We start from the raw sequence: 15,717 nt of genomic DNA on the forward strand, positions 1-15,717 counted from the left end.
TTACAAAGCTATATTAATCAAAACAGTATGGGATGGCCTAAATATAGACATACAGGTCAAAGGAATAGAATCAAGAGTCATAAATACATCCACATATATATGGTCAATTAATTTATGGCAAAAGAGACACAAATATACAAGAGGGAAAGGAGAGTCTCTTCAACTAATAGTGTTGGGAAAACGGGACACCCACTTGCAAGAGGACAAAACTGGACCCCTATCTTGCACCATACAAAAAAATCAAATCAAAAGTAATTAAAACCTTAAATGTAAGACATAAAATCATGTAAGTCCTAGAAGAAAACATGGGAGTAAGCTTGTTGACATCAGTCTTGGCAATGATTATTTGGAATTAATACCAAAACAAAGGCCACAAAAGCAAAATGAACAAGTGGGACTACATCAAACTAAAAAGCTTCTGCAAACCAAATGAAACTATCAACAAAATGAAAAGGCAATACATGGAATGGGAGAAATATTTGCAAACCATACATCTAATAAGGGGTTAATATCTAAAATATATAAGGAACTCATACAACTCAATAGAAAACATTCTATTAAAAAATTGGCAGAGAAACTGAACAGACACTTTTCTAAAGAAGACATATACATACATGGCCAACTGGTACATGAAAAGTAATGCATTAATGGTATATCATTAATTGCAGGGAAATGCAAATTAAAACCACAATGAGATATCATCTCACACCTGTCAGAGTGATTATCATTAAAAAAAAAAATCGATAACACACCTTGCAAAAACGTAGGGAAAAAAGAACCCCTGGGCAATCTTGATGAAAATGTAAATTGGTGCACTACTGTGGAAAATAGTATGGGTTCCTCAAAAAAATTAAAAGTAAGGGAGTAGTTAAGATGGTGGAGAAGTAGAGGAAGCCTGGGTTTTTCTAGTCCCTCAATCACAGTTGTATTGAGGTGAGATCAAGCGGAACACCAAGGAAATCCATCTGTGGAATGGCAGAAGAATCTCCATGGTTGGAGGAAGACAGAGTAGCAGGTGCAAGGCATGTGGAAGTGAATTGGGGAAGAAAAAAATGTCGGTGCCATGAGGGGGAGCAAACCCTTTTCCATGCAAAGACAAAAGGGAGAAAAAGTTGAGAGGATTTGGGAAAGCATGGCATCTGCTTTGCACAAGATGAAAACCTCTCTGGACCATGGACTGGGGAGCAAGAAGTACTTTGTATCACAGGGTTTTTTTCACAAAGAGACTTTGGAGTTCAACTCTGATTTTGGAAGTGAGTGATTTTCTCTAGAATGTAGCTGGGGCATGCACTGCTGGGGAGGAAGGAGGTGGAGCCAGAGCGCATAGTGTGGTGTAGGGATCTCCAGGGTGCACTGAAAGAGAACATTCCCCTTCCTGGAGTATTTTTGGAAGAGGTTTCCTCCCAGGGACACAAGACCTTGTAGGTGCCAACAAAAGGTCTTTCGTTAGCAGGGGACAGAGACATACCAAGAAAGATAACCTTTGCTGCTTTTAGCGGTGCTACACCATAGATACCACACACTGCACAGGCGTGGGACTATTTTTCAAAGAAAAAGGACTTCAGACACAGTGTAGAGAAGCTCTACTCGGGAACAGGGAGGCAGTACAGGGTCCATTAAGACTTCCAGTTTTGGGGTGACTAGATGGAGGAGTAGTCAGTTAAGCCTCCAATTCTTGGTTTTAGCTCAGGTCATGATCTAGTGGTTCATGAGATCGACTGTCAGCACTGAGCCTGCTTATGCCAAGAAACTGCTTACTCCCAGGGCAAGACTGACTCTGAGCCAACACAGGAGCCTCTCCTCCAGAAGAACAGGACAGTCAGCACCCCACATGCACCAAGTGTACTGAAATTGAGTGCTTCATAACATCACCTGCAGCTCTAGTGGAAATAGACCAAGGTTAATCTTTTTTTCTTTTTTGTCTTCCTTATTCTTTCTTTTCTATTGGAATCAGGCTAAGAATTTCTTGTTTGTTATTTTTTTATCTCCTTTTTTTTCTTTTTATTGGATCAGGCTTCTTTTTTTTTTTTTCCTTTCTTTTTCTTTGGAATCAATCTTAAAGTTTTTTGATTCTTTGTTTGGTTGGGTTTTTTTCCCTTTTTTTTCCTTTTTTGGGGATCGGGTTTGGTTAATTTTTTTTCCTTTTTTCCAGGCTTTTCTTAACAAACAAATCAGCTTCATCAGGCTTATTTTAACACACACATCAAAGCACACCTAGCTAAACGTCCAAACACTTCCCAATGCAAGCAAGTTGGGGCTCTGCAGAAGACTGGCCAGTGGGAAAGAGCAGCCAAAACACAACAGCAGAATGCACACACCATACAACATAAACACTTCGTGAAGTGCCAGGCCCTGGTCAGTGTACGACTTCTTTTTAATACAGCATTATTCTCAGATGAGGAAACATAACACGCTTTTAAAACACACAAAAGACAGAAACAGCAAAAATGACAAGATGGAAAAATTCTCCCCAAAAGAAAGGTCAGGAAGAAATCACAGCCAGGGACTTGCTCAAAAGAGATATAAGGAATATATCTGAACAAGAATTTAGAATAACAGTTATAAGATTACTAGCTGGGCTTGAAAAAAGCATAGAACACACCAGACAAACTCTTGCTGTGGAGATCAAAGACCTAAAAACTAGTCAGGCTAAAATAAAAAATGCTGTAATTGAGATGCAAAACCAAGTGGATATAGTCACAAGGATTGAAGAAGCAGAGTATAGTGAGAAAGAATATAAAATTATAGAAAATAATGAAGCTGAAGAGGGAAAGGAAACTATTAGATTACTAGGGGAGAGTTAGAGAACTTAGTGACTCCATAAAATGAAGTAACATCCATATCACAGCACTCCCAGAAGAAGAGTGAGAAAAAGGGACAGAAGATTTATTTGAACAAACTATAGCTGAGAACTTCCCTAATATGGGGAGGGAAACAGATATTCAAGTCCAAGAGGCACAGAAAACTCCCCTCAAAATAAAAAAAAATGGGTTAACACCACAACGTATCATAATGAAACTTGCAAAATACAAAGATAAAGAGAGAATTCTGAAAGCAGCTAAGGACAACACATCCTTAAACAAAAGGGTAGAGGGGCGCCTGGGTGGCTCAGTCGGTTAAGCAGCCAACTTCAGCTCAGGTCATGATCTCACAGTCCGTGAGTTCGAGCCCTGTGCTGACAGGCTCTGTGCTGACAGCTCAGAGCCTGGAGCCTGTTCCAGATTCTGTGTCTCCCTCTCTCTGACCCTCCCCCGTTCATGCTCTGTCTCTGTCTCAAAAATAAATAAACATTAAAAAAAAAAAAAAAAAAGGGTAGACACATAAGATTAGCAGACTTGTCCACTGACATCTGGCAGGCCAGAAGGGAGTGGCAGGAAATATTCATTGTGCTGAAGAGGAAAAATACGCAACCAAGAATTCTTTATCCAGCAAGGTTGTAATTCAGAATAGAAGGCAAGATAAAGAGTTTCCCAGACAAACAAAACTAAAGGAGTTCATGACCACTAAACCATCCCTGTAAGAAATTTTAAGGGGGACTGAGTAGAGGGGGGAAAAAAAAGGAGAAGAAGATGACCAAAGAAACAAAGATTACAAATGACCATAGAACATCACCAGAAACACAACTTTACAGGTTAATACAATGGCACTAAATCCATATTTTTCAAAAACCACTCTGAATGTAAATAGACTAAATGCTCCAATCAAAAGACACAGGGTATCAGAATGAATTAAAAAAAAAAAAAAGATGCATCTATGTGCTGCCTATAAGAGACTCATTTTAGACCTAAAGACACATGCAGATTGAATGTAAGGGAATGTAGAACTATCCATCATGCTAATGGACATCAAAAGAAATCCAGAATAGTCATACTTACACCAAACTAGATTTTAAAACAGAGACTGCAGGGGCGCCTGGGTGGCTTAGTCAGTTAAGTGGCTGACTTCAGCTCAGATCGTGATCTCATAGTTCATAGGTTTGAGCCCCGCGTCGGGCTCTGTGCTGACAGCTCAGAGCCTGGAGCCTGCTTCAGATTCTGTGTCTCCCTCTCTCTCTCTGTCCCTCCCTGCTCGCACTCTGTCTCTCTCTCTCTCAAAAATAAATAAACATTGAAGAAAAAAAAAAAAAGACTGCAACAAGAGATGAGGAAGGGCACTAAATCATAATTAAGGGTCTATCCATCAAGATCTAGCAATTGTAAATATTTATTCCCCCAACTTGGATGCATCCAAATATATAAATCAATTAATCACAAAAATGAAGAGATTAATTGATAATAACACAGTAATCGTAGGGGACTTTAATACCCCACTAACAACAATGGACAGATCATCTAAGCAGAAAATCCACAAGGAAGACATGGTTTTGAATGACACACTGGACTGAATGGATTTAACAGATATCATCAGAACATTTCACCCTAAAACAACAGAATACACATGCTTCTTGAATGTTCATGGAACATTCTCCACAACAGATCACATACTGGGTCACAAACCAGCCCTCAACAGGTATAAAAAGATTGAGATCATACCATCCATATTTTCAGACCACAACGATATGAAATGTGAAATCAACCACATGAAAAAATTTAGAAAGCTCTCAAATACATGGAGGTTAAAGGACATCCTACCAAAGAATGAATGGGTTAACCAGGAAATTAAAGAAGAAATAAAAAGATACATGGAAGCAAATGAAAATGCAAACACAAAGGTCCAAATCCTTTAGGATGTAACAAAGGCAGTCCTAAGAGGAAAGTATATTGCAATTCAGGTCTATCTCAAGAAGCAAGAAAGGTCCCAAATACACAATCTAAACTTACATCTAGAGATTTAAAGAAAAGAAACAGCAAATGAAGCCTAAAGCTAGCAGAAGGTAAATAAAGACTAGAGCAGAAATAAACGATACAGAAACAAACAAACAAACAACTGTAGAACATATCAACGAAACTAAGAGCTGGCTCTTTGAAAGAATAAGCAAAATTGATAAACCAATAGCCAGACTTTTCAAAAAGAAAAGACTTATCAAAAAGAAAAGAGAAAGGACCCAAACAGATAAAATCATGAATGAAAGAGGAGAGATCACAACCAATACCACAGATATATAAACAATTATGAGAGAATACTATGAAAAATTATATTTCAACAAACTGGACAATCTGGAAAAAATGCACAAATACCTGGAAACATACAAATTACCAAAACCAAAAATGGAAGAAATAGAAAGTTTGAACAGACCCATTAACAGGCAAAGAAACTGAATCAGTAATCAAAAATTTCAAACATGAGTCCTGAGCCAGACGTCTTCCCAGGGGAATTCTATCAGACATTTAAAGAAGAATTAATACCTATTCTTCTCAACAAACAGAAATGGAAGGAAAGCTTCCAAACTGATTCTATGAAGCCAGCATTACCATGATTCCAAAACAAGACAAAGATCCCAGTAAAAAGAAGAATTACAGGCCAATATCCCTGATAAACATGGATATAAAAATTCTCAACAAGATACTAGCAAACTGAATCAACAGTACATTAAAAGAATTATTCACCATGATCAAGTGGGATTTATTCCTGGGCTGCAGGGCTGATTCAATATTTGTAAGTCAATCAATGTGATACACCACGTTAACTAAGAAAGGATAAGAACCATATGATCCTCTCAATAGATACAGAAAAAGCAATTAACAAAATATAGGATCCTATCCTGATAAAAACCCTCAAGAAAGTAGGGATACAAGACATATACCTTAACATCATAAAGGCCACATACGAAAGACTCACAGCTAATATCCTCAATGGGGAAAAACTCAGAGCTTTCCCTTTAAGGTCAGGAACACGACAGGGATGTCCACTCTTACCACTGTTGTTCACATAGTATTGGAAGTCTCAGCTTCAGCAGTCAGATAACAAAAAGAAATAAAGGCATATAGATCAGCAAGGAAGAAGTCAAACTCTCACTCTTCGCAAATGACATGATACTCTATGTGGAAAACCCAAAAGACTCCATAGAAAACCTGCTAGACCTGATACATGAATTCAGTAAAGTTGCAGGATATAAATCAACATACAGAAATCAGTTACATTTCTATACACCAATAATGAAGCAGCAGAAACAGAAATCAAGGAATCGACCCCATGTATAATTGTACCAAAAACCCTAAGATATCCAGGAATAAACCTAACCAAAGAGGTAAAAGATCTGTATGCTGAAAACTATAGAAAGCTTATATGAAAGAAACTGAAGATACAAAGAAATGGAAAAACATCCTATGCTTATGGATTGGAAGAACAAATATTGTTAAAATGTTTATACCACCCAAAGTAATCTACATATTCAATGCAACCCCTATCAAAATAACACCAGTGTTCTTCACAGAACTAAAACAAACAATCCTAAAATTTGTATGGAACCAGAAAATACCCCAAATAACCTAAGTAGTGTTGAAAAAGAAAACCAAATCTGGGGGTGCCTGGGTGGCTTAGTCAGTTGGGCATCCAACTTTGGCTCGGGTCATTATCTCGTGGTTTGTGAGTTTGAGTCCCACATCAGGCTCTGTGCTGACAGCTCGGAGCCTGGAGCCTGCTTCAGATTCTGTGTCTCCTCCTCTCTCTGCCCCTTCAGTGCTCATGCTCTCTCTCTGTCTCTCAATAATAAATAAACGTTAAAAAATTAAAAAAAAAAAAAGAGAAAGGAAGGAAGGAAGGAAGGAAGGAAGGAAGAAAGAAAGAAAGAAAGAAAGAAAGAAAGAAAGAAAGAAAGAAAGAAAGAAAGAAAAAGAAAACCAAAACTGGAGGCATCACAATTCCGGAGTTCAAAATGTATTACAAAGCTATAATCATCAACACAATATGGTAATGGCACAAACACAGACACACAGATCAATGGAACAGAGGAGAGAGCCCCAAAAAGGACCCACAAATATATGGCCAACTAATCTTTGACAAAGCAGGAAAGAATATCCAATGGAAAAAAGATAGTCTCTTCAGCATATGGTGCTGGGAAAACTGGACAGCCACATGCAGAAGTATAAAACCGGACCACTTTCTTATATCATACACAAAAATAAACTCAAAATGGATGAAAGAACTAAATATTAAGACAGGAAACCATCAAAATCCTAGAGGAGAAAACAGGCAGCCACCTCTTTGACCTCGGCCACAGCAACTTCTTTCTAGACATGTCTCCGGAGGCAAGGGAAGCAAAAGTGAAAATGATGATGGATGGATGGAAAAAGATGAATGGATGAAGAAAATATAAGACACAAAAATGAACTACTGGACCTCATCAAGATAAAAAGCTTATGCACAGTGAAGGAAACACTCAAACAAACTAAAAGGCTACCTACAGAATGGGAGAAGATATTTGCAAATGACATACCAGATAAATGGTTAGTATCCGAAATCTATAAAGAACTTATCAAACTCAACACCCAAAAAACAAATAATCCAATGAAGTACTGGACAGAAGACATGAATAGACATTTTTCCAAAGAAGACGTCCAGATAGCCAGCATACACATGAAAAGATGTTCAACTTCACTCGTCAAGGAAATATAAATCAAAACCACAATGAGATACCACCTCATACCCATCAGAATGGCTAAAATTAACAACTCAGGCAACAAGAGACGTTGGCAAGGATGCAGAGAAAGGGGGTTCCCCTTTTGCACTGCTGGTGGGAATGCAAACTAGTGCAGCCACTCTGGAAAACAGTACGGAAGTTCCTCAAGAAGTTAAAAAAGAAGTTAGAACTACCTTACGACCCAGCAATTGCACTACTAGGTATCTATCCAAAAGATACAAAAATGCTGAATCAAAGGTGCACAATGCACCCTGATGTTTATAGCAGCACTACCAATAATAGCCAAATTATGGAAATAGCCCAAATGTCCATCAACTGATAAATGGATAAAGAACAAGTTGTATATGTATGTATGTATATATATATTTTATTATATATATATTTATTTATTATATATATTTATTATATATATATTTACACACACACACATACACAATGGAATATTGGTGATCAAAAAGAATGAAATCTTGCCATTTGCAACAATGTGGATGGAACAAGAGTGCATTATGCTAAGCAAAATAAGTCAGAGAAAAGACAAATATGATTTCACTCATATATGGAATTTAACAAACAAATCAGATGAACACAGGGGAAGGGACAGAAAAATTAGTTTTTAACAGACAAGAAGGTAAACCATAAGAGACTCTTAAAGACAGAGCTCAAACTGAGGGTTGCTGGAGGGGAGGTCGGTGGGGGGATGGGCTAGATGGGTGATGGGCATTAAGGAGGGCACTTGTTGGGATGAGCACTGGGTGTTGTGTGTGTGTGTGTGTGTATATATATATATATGTGTGTGTGTGTGTGTGTATGAGATATATATATATGTGTGTGTGTATATATATATATATATATATATATATATATATAATGATGAACCACTACATTCTATTCCTGATATACTATATTAACAAATATAACTAACTTGAATTTAAATTTTTTTTTAAAAGGAAAAAAATTAAAAATAGAACTGACATATGTTCCAGCTTTTTCACTTCTGGGTATTTATGCTTAGGAAAACAAAATCATTACCTCAAAAAGTTATCTGTGCCCCAATGTTCAGTGCAGTGCAATTTACAAGAGACAAGACATGGAAACAACCTAAATGTCCACTAAAAGATGAATGGATGAAGAAAATATAAGACACATACACAGGAATACTATTCAGCCATGGAAAAAAAAAAAAAGCCTGACATTTACAGTAACATGAATGGAACTTGAGGGCATTATGCCAAGTGAAATAAATCAAAAAGAGAAAGACAAATACTGTATGATCTCACTTTTGTGTAAAACCTTAAAAAAAAAAATGGGAGGGACTGGCCAATGGCCTACAGAGCAACACATCTAAGTTCTACTGTAGCTACTGCAACACATACCTCAACCATGACTCTCCATCTGTGAGAAAGACACAGAGCAGTGGTAGGAAACACAAAGAGAATGTGAAAGACTACTATCAGAAATGGATGGAAGAGTAGGCTCAGAGCCTGATCAACAAAACAGCTGCTACATTTCAATGAGGAAAGATATCTCCTACTTGATTCTCTGTTCCTCCTCCTAAGGGGCAATGATCCCACCTCTTCCCAGTCTCTTGGGTCTTCCTTGCCCTGGTATGATGCCAGCACCTCATATGGGGGCCCCTTCCATGATGCCAATGATGGGTCCTCCTCCTCCTGGGATGATGCCAGTGGGACCTGCTCCTGGAATGAGGCCACCTATGTGAGGCCAATTGCCAATTATGCCTGAGCCCCCAATGATGAGACCTCCCTACCTATCCCATGATGGTGCCTAGTTGGCCAGGAAAGAGTCAACAAGACTGATAAGGAGAAATGTGAACATCTTTATATCCATTTTATATTACATGTTCTACTTCACCAGTAGATCATGGTGCTGTGACTCTGGGTGTTTTCTAACAGCATGACAAGGAAGACTTGCTCTCCCTTCCTATCAAAGACAGAATTGTTTTGGCAGGGGAGTAGTGGAACAAAAAAAAAAAAAAGCAATTATCAATTTTTATTTGTATTGTGAAATGTGAAAATAAAACTGTCAACTGTTTTAGTCAAAAAAAAAACCACACACCTAGATACAGTCAATAGATTGGTAGTTTTAGGGAATGGGGGGAGGGGGGTTGGAGAGAAGAGAAGGTATTAAAAAGGTACAAGTTTCTAGTATTAAGACAAGTAAGTGCTAAGGTTGTAACATACATACAGCATAGTGACTATAGTAAACAGCAGTGTATTGTGTATTTGAAAGTTGCTAAAACAGTAGATCTTCAAAGTTCTCATCACAAGAAATTTAATAACTATATGCATGCTGATAAATGTTAACTAAATTTATTGTATTAATATCACAATATAGGGGCGCCTGGGTGGCTGGGTCAGTCGGGCGTCCAACTCTTGATTTCAGCTCAGGTCATGATCCCAGGGTCAAGGGATCAAGCCACAAACTGGGCTCCACACTGAGCATGGAACCTGCTTAAGATTCTTTTTTCTTTCCCTCTGCTCATTTCCCCCACTTGTGCGTGCTCTCTCTCTCTCTAAAATAATAATTGTTTCACAATATAAACATACATAAAATGGTGATATTGTATACCTAAAGCTAATACAATGTTCTGTCAATAATATATCAGCAAAATTAATTTTTAAAAATAAATTGAGGGGCGCCTGGGTGGCACAGTCGGTTAAGCGTCCGACTTCAGCCAGGTCACGATCTCGCGGTCCGTGAGTTCAAGCCCCGCGTCAGGCTCTGGGCTGATGGCTCGGAGCCTGGAGCCTGTTTCCGATTCTGTGTCTCCCTCTCTCTCTGCCCCTCCCCTGTTCATGCTCTGTCTCTCTCTGTCCCAAAAAAATAAATAAATAAATAAATAAATAAATAAATAAATAAATAAATATAAAAATAAATTGATAGAAAACACTGGGAAAGCAATTTGGTATTAATTAAAATAGCCAGAGAATGAATTAAATCTTTATACACACAATACTCTAACTCATAATAATTATTATTAACAAAACAACTCATTATGGTATTAAACTAGGCAAAAAATTTTAAATAAAAAACTATATAAAATTACTAACCTATATTATTCTCTTATAATAAAAAATATTATATAGTATTTGCTGCATTTTCAACACTATTCAAGAACATGGAAATTTTTACATCATTTATAAGCACTAAAAAATTCAGATACCAAGAATAACTCAAGGATCCCTGTGCAGTAAACTATAAAACACATACCAAGTGATCACAGGAAGACTGTGGAGTCAGAACCACCTACCATCCTCCAACCTACACAACATCTACACTGGCAGAATCTGTCTGTGCAACTATTTTGGGATTCTAGAGTCTATTGAAGGCCTGCAACTACTAGTCAAAATATTCAACCGCAAGTGACAGTTAATTTCGGTCAATTTGAGCTCCAACAGTGGTAGCAGTGACCCAGTCCCCTACCCCTAGCAACAAAGTAAGCAGCAAAGCTTGAGTTCTTAAAATAGTTTGCACAGGCTTGCAATCACCAAGGTAATCAAGAAGAACTTTATTCTCCAAATACTGGGAATCTGTATTCTGATCACTGATGGCTGTTTCTGTTCATGGATGAGCAGACATAGAGAAAGGCAGCCAGTGTTGCAGCAACCACCACGATTGTTACAACACTTATGACTTCCAAGAGACTTAAAGGGTTAGGCCTATTTTGTTTTATCTACTCCCCCCCCCCTTTAATTTTTCCCCTTTTCTCCTTTTGGAAACCAAACATTTAAGGATTGTGATTATTAGAAAGTAATCACATACATGAGGGAATTCAGAAAGGCACAAACATTACTACAAGGGGTGCCTGGGTGGCTCAGTCAGTTAAGTGTCCAACTTCAGCTCAGGTCCTGATCTCACGGCTTGTGAGTGTGAGCCTGAGTGTGAGCTCCACATCGTGCTCTGTGCTGACAGCTCAGAGCCCGGAGGCTGCTTCAGATTCTGTCTCAGTCTCTCTGCCCCTCCCCTGCTTGCGCACTCTCTTTCCCTGTCTCTCTCAAATATAAATAAACATTAAAAAAAATTACTACAAAAAGACCAAGCTTATAAAGGACCTGGGAAGATCTTATATTTATACATCAAGCTGATGTGTGGAACAGAGTCATGTTAACAATAAAGAATGAGAGAGAGAGAGAGAAGAAGGAAGGAAAAGAGTGAAAGAGGGAGGGAGGGAGAGAAAGAGAGGAAGGAAGGAAGGAAGGAAGGAAGGAAGGAAGGAAGGAAGGGAGGGAGGGAGGAAGGAAAAAAAGCAGCAAACCCTTGGGAAGGGGAAGAATCAGATTTCCAGACTTACCACATAATAAGATTGAAATGTTGCATTTTCAACAACACCAAAAAAATCACAAGGCATACAAACAGGAAACCATGGATGATTCCAAATGAAAAAAAAAAATCAACAGAACATGTCCCTGAAAAAAATTCAGAAAGCAGACTCAAGAGAAGAAAAAGACATTATAACAACTGTCTTAAAGATCATCAAAAAGCTACAAAAAAAAAAAAAAAAAAGGAAGTCTTGGACAGTCAAGAAAATGATTAATGGGTAAACAAAAATATCAAGAGACAAAATATATAAAGAAATCAAAAGGAAATTCTGGAGTTAAAAAGTATAATAACTAAAATTAAAAACTCATGGGGCACCTGGCTGGATCAGTTGGGAGAACATGAGACTCTTAATCTTGGGGTTATGAGTTCAAGCCCCACATTGTGCACAGAGATTACTTAAATAAACTTTAAAAAAGCAGATTCGAACCGGCAGAAGAAATAGTCCATCATCAATCCTGAGCTTGGGAATAGGAATAGGAATGGGAATGGGAATGGGAATGGGAATGGGAATGGCAATGGGAAAGGGAAAGGGAAAGGGAAAGGGAAAGGGAAAGGGAAAGGGAAAGGGAAAGGGAAAGGGAAAGGGAAAGGGAAAGGGAAGGGAAGGGAAGGGAAGGGAAGGGAAGGGAAGGGAAGGGAAGGAAAGGAAAGGAAAGGAAAGGAAAGGAAAGGAAAGGAAAGGAAAGGAAAGGAAAGGAAAGGAAAGGAAAGGAAAGGAATGGAAAGACAGGAAGAGAACTTGAATATATGATCATGGAAATTATCAAATCTGAGGATCAAAAAAATTTTGAAAAAAGTGAATAGAGCCTAAGGGACCTGTGGGACAACAACAAGCAGACCAATATATGCAATACTGGTATGTCAGTAGGAGAAAAAATAAAGGAGAAGAGAAATTACTGAAATAAATAATCACAAAAAAATTCCAAATTTGATGAAAGACATGAATACAAACATACAAGAAGTCCAAAGAACTATAAGCAGAATAAACTCAATGAGACCTGTACCAAGAAACATTATAATCAAGTTGTCAGAAGACAAAGACAAAGAGAGAATCTTGAAGGCACCAAGAAAGAAGCGACTTATCACATACCAAGGACACTCCATATGATTATGAGATTTCTAGTCAGAAGGCATTGGGTTGGTATATTCAAAGTACTGAATAAAAAAACCTGCCAGCTAGAAATCCTGTATCTGGCAAAACTATTCTTTTTCCAGTTCCTTAAGTTGTAAAGTCAGGTTGTTGATTTGAGATATTTCTTCTTTTTTAATGTAAGCATCTACAGCTATACATTTATTTTGCCTTTAGCACTGCTTTTAATGCATACCATATGTTTTGATGTGTTGTATTTTCATTTTCTTTCATTCTTAACCATTTTTTAATTTCCTTGTGATTTCTTCTTCGACCCATTGGTTGCTTTAAGTATGTTAATTTCCACAAACTTGTGAGTTTCCCAGTTTTCCTTCCATTAATAATTTCTAACTTCATATCATGTGGTCAGAGAACAATGGGAGAAAATATTTCAAAATCATATTTCTGACAAGAAATTAATATTCAGAATATATAGAGAACTCCTAAAACTCAAAAGTAAAACACAACCTAATTCATCAAAGGGCACAGGACTTGAACAGACATTTCTCCAAAGAAGATATATGAACGGCCAATAAGCACATGAAAAGATGCTCAGCATCACTAATCATTAGGGAAACCCATAACAAAACCACAATGAGCTATCATGTCACACCCATTAGGATGACTATTACATAAAAACAGAAAATAACAAGTTTTAACAAGGATGTGGAGAAATTGGGACCCCTAACCACTGCTAATGGCAATGTAAAATGGTGCAGCTACTATACAAAAGAGTAACGGTGGTGCCTCAAAAATTACTAATAGAATTACTATATGATCCAGAAATCCCACTTCTGGGTAGATATGCAAAAGAACTTAAAAGTAGGGATAGAGATGCCTGCATACCAGTGTTCATAACAGTGTTATTCACAACAGCAAAAAGGTGAAAGCCACCCAACCATCCAAAGACATTTATACCAGACTACAGAGAGGCAAAAAAAAAAGGAATTAGAACTTCAATTAGGAAAGTGATCCCCAGACTGTTGTTCTGGATCTGTCACCTCATCTACATCATCACAAATTAAGACACCGGTTGACTAACCTATTTCTGTATTTGGGGTTGAAGAGGTCTTTCCAAGGATAAACCAAAACACAGGGGTCAAGCCCTAACATATTTTTTATAAAATAAAATTTTTAAAAATTATACTACAGAAGATACTATAAACAAAGTAAAATTAACAAACAGGAAACTTGAAAAATTTTTTCCAACACACTGGTAACAAAAAGTTAATACCTTTAATAAGAGTTCTTACAAGTCAGTAAGAAGCAGAACACCTGAATACATACAAAGACTACAGAGAAAACTTATATAAAAATACAAAATCCATCTTCACTAAAAATAAAAAATGGCTGAAATGAAAACAATTTTATGTAAAGTTATATTTATTTTTATCAATAGAGTCTGAAAAAAATTTTCTTTTTAACGTTTATTTATCTTTGAGACAGAGAGAGACAGAGCATGAACAGGGGAGGGGCAGAGAGACAGGGAGACACAGAATCTGAAACAGGCTCCAGGCTCTGAGCTGTCAGCACAGAGCCCGACGCGGGGCTGGAACTCATGGACCGTGAGATCGTGACCTGAGCTGAAGTCGGATGCTTAACTGACTGAGCCACCCAGGCGCCCCTGAAAAAAATTTTCAATGATTAACACTTAACTCTGGTTAAACGAATGGCACTATAAGAATTTATAAAAATACACAAACTTACTGTACCAATGCTATACAGACAAAAAATGAAAAATACCCTAAATGTCCACTCATAAGGAAACACATATTTGTAAAAGTAGATATATCTCAATATATTTATTGGCAAGTTATCAAATTAAAAGAGAAAAGCTAATTCTTTTTTTTTTTTTTTTTTTTTTTAATTTTTTAACGTTTATTTATTTTTGAGACAGAGAGAGACAGAGCATGAATGGGGGAGGGGCAGAGAGAGAGGGAGACACAGAATCGGAAGCAGGCTCCAGGCTCTGAGCCATCGGCCCAGAGCCCGACGCGGGGCTCGAACTCATGGACTGTGAGATCGTGACCTGAGCTGAAGTCGGACGCTTAACCGACTGAGCCACCCAGGCGCCCCAAGAAAAGCTAATTCTTTATTCTCCAGCATACCTACGTATTATTGTGATTTACAGATGAGGTAAACTGAGGCACAGAGAAAGAAATTAAGCAAACAGACTGAGATGAATTTCATTTATCACAGTATAATATCACAAATACTTAACAAATTTTAGTTAAAAGTTTTTAAGGGATAATATAAAGTTTAATAATTAAGTATTTTAAAATAATTAATTGCCAACTAGAAAAAACAAATATGCTACTTCAAAGAGATCGTTTTAATTCAAATTTCCTATTCATTCGTGATGTTTTTTTACTATTCCTTTATTTTGGGCATAAAACACAATTTCTTTTTCCTGCATAAGTCCATTTAAGTTGTTATTATAGTCAACAATAACAGTTCTGAACACTAAAGACAGGCTAAGGCTAAAATAAGACTCTTAGCCTTGGGGCACCTGGGTGGCTCAGTCAGTTAAGCAGCCAAATTAGGCTCAGGTCATGATCTGGAAGTTTGTGAGTTCAAGCCCTGCATCAGGCTCTCTGCCATAGCACAGAGCCTGCTTTGGATCCTGTCTCCCTCTCTGTCCCCCTCCTCCCTCCCTCCCTCTCCCTCTCCC

At 37.6% G+C, this 15,717-nt stretch overlaps 1 protein-coding gene and 1 pseudogene across 7 annotated transcripts in view; one reads left to right on the top strand and one right to left on the bottom strand.

Annotated features, from left to right (window-relative positions):
- SENP7 (SUMO specific peptidase 7) overlaps positions 1-15,717 on the bottom strand; it is a 149,226-nt gene that overhangs the window by 50,733 nt on the left and 82,776 nt on the right. The gene's annotated exons all lie outside the window — the stretch shown is intronic.
- LOC109266203 (U1 small nuclear ribonucleoprotein C-like) lies at positions 1,173-9,393 on the top strand (annotated as a pseudogene).

This window comes from Panthera pardus, unplaced genomic scaffold, assembly GCF_024362965.1.
Source record: "Panthera pardus isolate Hobbes unplaced genomic scaffold, ASM2436296v1 HiC_scaffold_16, whole genome shotgun sequence".
Taxonomy (NCBI): domain Eukaryota; kingdom Metazoa; phylum Chordata; class Mammalia; order Carnivora; family Felidae; genus Panthera; species Panthera pardus.